The sequence below is a fragment of the Gossypium hirsutum genome, chromosome D04, assembly GCF_007990345.1.
Source record: "Gossypium hirsutum isolate 1008001.06 chromosome D04, Gossypium_hirsutum_v2.1, whole genome shotgun sequence".
Classification (NCBI taxonomy): Eukaryota; Viridiplantae; Streptophyta; class Magnoliopsida; order Malvales; family Malvaceae; genus Gossypium; species Gossypium hirsutum.
The window spans coordinates 39581929-39585853 of NC_053440.1; positions in this window are offsets into that span (position 1 = coordinate 39581929).

Sequence of the window (3925 nt, forward strand, 5' to 3'; positions counted from 1 at the left end):
GCGATATTTCAAAAGAAGCTTCCTATTAAATGTAAAGATCCTGGAATGTTTTCGATACCTTGTAAGATAGGAGACCTTAAACTTGATAGAGCTATGCTCGATTTAGGAGCTTCTATAAATGTCATGCCTAGGAGTATCCACGATAAAGTTCAATTAGGTGCATTAAAAGACACGGGACTGATAATTCAACTTGCAGATAGAAGTAATGCCTATCCTGATGGCGTTTTAGAAGATGTTCTAGTGCAAGTGAATGAGTTAGTTTTTCCAGCTGATTTTTATGTTTTAGATATGGGAGTTGGTGATAACTCAGTTGATGTACCCTTACTTTTAGGTAGACCCTTCCTTAAGACAGTTAGAACGAAAATTGATGTGCATAAAGGGAACTTAACAATGGAATTTGATGGTGAGATAATTAAATTTAATATATTTGATGCTATGAGATATCCCATTGATATTAATTCTGTATTTACTATTGATGTAATTGAAAATTTTGTTCAAGATGTCTATGAATTAGGGGAAGAAGACGAGTTGAAAAGCGTTCTAGCTAAGAGCATTTTTGATATCGACAAGCAGGAATTTATCATTTCTGATTCTTTAATTGACTCAATTTGCGCTTTAGACTCGCCCAAATAGACACGATTCAAGCTGATTCTCCCTAATCTTACGGTAACTGGTAAACAAGTCCCTTCATTGATTTCACCACCTAAAATGGACTTAAAAGAGCTGCCCGAAAATTTGAAGTACATTTATTTGGGGGAAAATCAAACTTTACCATTGATAGTGTCGAATGCTTTAACCGAGATACAAGAATATAAGTTGCTTAGAGTTCTTAGGGAGTATAAAGAAGCCTTCGGTTGGACACTAGCCGACATTAAGGGACTTAGTACGACTTTGTGTACCCACAAGATAGCCTTAGAACCAGATTCAGTTCCCAAAAGAGACCTCCAAAGCCGTTTGAATCCACCAATGATGGAGGTAGTTAAGACTAAAATTTTGAAATGGTTGGAAGCCGATGTCATTTATCCTATAGCCAATTCAAAGTGGGTAAGTCCAATTCATGTTGTACCTAAGAAGGGAGGAACGACAATAGTTACCAACAAGGAGGGCTTAGAGATTCCTACGAGAGTGCAGAATGGTTGGCGGGTTTGTATAGACTATCGGAAACTGAACAAAGCCACTAAAAAAGACCACTACCCCCTCCCATTCATGGATCAAATGTTAGAAAGGTTAGCTGGTCGCTCACATTTTTTTTAGATGGCTATTCAGGTTATTTGCAGGTACCTATTGCACCTGAGGATCAAGAGAAGACCACCTTCACTTGCCCGTTTGGAACTTACGCCTTCAAAAGAATGCCTTTCGGATTGTGCAACGCACCAGCTACTTTCCAAAGAGGTATAACGAGCATATTTTTAGATTTTATTTCACATTTAATTGAGGTTTTCATGGATGATTTTATGGTTTATGGTGATTCATTTGATCAATGTTTGCATCATCTTGTGTTAGTTCTTAGGCGTTGCATTGAGACTAACCTGATATTGAATTTTGAGAAATGTTATCTCATGGTTGAAAAGGGCGTAGTATTGGGGCATGTCGTCTCAGCTAAAGGTTTAGAAGTCGACCAAGCCAAAGTTGAGGTAATTAAAAATCTACCTTATCCAGGTACTATGAAAGGAATTCGATCCTTCTTGGGTCATGTAGGTTTTTACCGTCGGTTCATCAAGAATTTTTCGCATATATCGTCACCTTTATGTGCATTGCTCGGTAAAGATGTCGTATTTGAATTTAGTGAGAATTGCAGAAAATCATTTGATGAATTGAAATTGAAATTGATCACAGCCCCTATCATACAAGGGCCGAATTATGCATTACCTTTTGAAATTTTATGTGATGCCAGTGATAAGGCTGTTGGTGCGGATTTGGGACAAAGAAATGGTAAGGTGTCTTATATTATTAGGTATGCTAGCGAACTATTGAACCCAGCTCAATGTCATTATACCACGACCGAGAAAGAGCTCTATGCCATAGTTTTTGCCTTAGAAAAATTTAGAGCATACTTGTTAGGAGTCAAAGTTGTTGTATTTTCTGACCATGGTGCTCTTAAATATTTGTTGCATAAAAAAGAAGCTAAGCCCCGATTAATAAGATGGATTTTGCTTTTGCAGGAATTTGACTTGGAAATTAAAGATAAGAAAGGTAAGGATAATATTGTGGCCGATCATTTGAGTAGGTTAGAGACTGGAATTTTGAGGGATGAGCCGAGTGATTTATTTCCCGATGAGCGACTTTATAGTGTGTCTAGTGTTCTGCCATGGTATACCGACATAGTGAACTACTTAGTGACTAAAGAGTTCCCAACGAATGCACCTAGACATCTAAGAGAAAAAAGTAGAAGTCAAGCCCGATTTTACTTATGGGAAGAGCCATACCTTTGGCGGTTTTGTAGTGATCAAATAATTAGGCGTTCTGTCGATGATAGTGAGATAGATTCGGTGCTTCATTTTTGTCATTCTCGAGAAGGTGGAGGACATTTTGGGCCTAAGCGAATAGCTCATAAAATACTTGAGTGTGGGCTATTTTGGCCGACTATTCATAAAGATTCATATGCATTTTGTAAAACATGTGCATCATGTCAAAAAACCGACAATTTAAGTAGCCGAAATCAAATGCCATTACATAATTTTTATGTTTGTGATATATTTGATGTATGGGGTATTAATTTTATGGGACCTTTTCCTTCTTCTTTCGGTTATCTATACATTCTTGTTTGTGTTGATTACTTGTCGAAATGGGTAGAAGCATTCCCAACTAGGGCCGATGATGCTAGAACTGTGGTGAAATGTCTTAAGACTAACATCTTAAATAGATATGGAGTACCCAGGGCTATAATCAGTGACAAGGGAACACATTTCTATAATAGAACCTTGAGAACCTTATTTGCACAATTTGGTGTCACCCACAAGGTGTCAACAGCTTATCACCCTCAAACCAATGGGCAAGCCGAGAGTAGTAACAAAGAGATTAATGGAATTTTAGAGAAAATTGTTCAACCCAATAGGAAAGATTGGAGTCAAAGGTTAGATGAAGCATTGTGGGCTGTTCGAACGGCTGACAAAACGCCAATTGGGATGTCACCTTACAGGGTTTTTTTTAGGAAGGCATGTCATCTTCCCGTTGAGCTTAAGCATAAATCATTCTAGGCTGTTAAGCAATGCAACTTGGATTATAGTTTGGCAGGTAAAGAACGCAAATTAAAGCTACAGGAGTTGGAGGAGCTGCGCCTAAAGGCATATGACAATTCGGTCATCAACAAAGGTAAGTCGAAGGCATTTCGTGACTCAAAGCTGATTCGTAAGGAGTTCAAGGTGGGGGAAAAGGTATTGCTATTTAATTCTAAACTTAAACTGTTTCCCGGTAAGTTAAAATCAAGGTGGGTTGGTCCATTTATAATAACCGAGGTGCATCATCATGGGGCAATCGAAATTAGGAGCCTCGAAACTAATAAAATTTTCAAAGTGAATGGTCACAGGTTGAAACATTTTCATGACGGAGAGCAAGCAGCTTGGTTGGAGGAGATCAATCTTGAGGATCCATGAGAAATTGTGATGTCGAGCCACCGACTTAAAACAAAGGCGCTTGTGGGAGGCAACCCACATATTCAGGGAGGTTTTCTTTATTATTATTATTTCTTTCCATTAAGTTATTTTTAATTTTTAATTTTTAATTTTTCTTTTGCATTAGGGACAATGCAAACATTAAGTATGGGGGAGAATCAATTCATTGATTTTCTAACATATTTGATGCTTGCAACTTTCATGAATAAGTCTTGTCGAATTTCCTTTAGGAGACTATTTAAAAGAATGAAGATGTATTTCATGAATTCAAGTTGATTGGGGTGGTTGCATGTCGATTGGTTGGGTTAAATTTT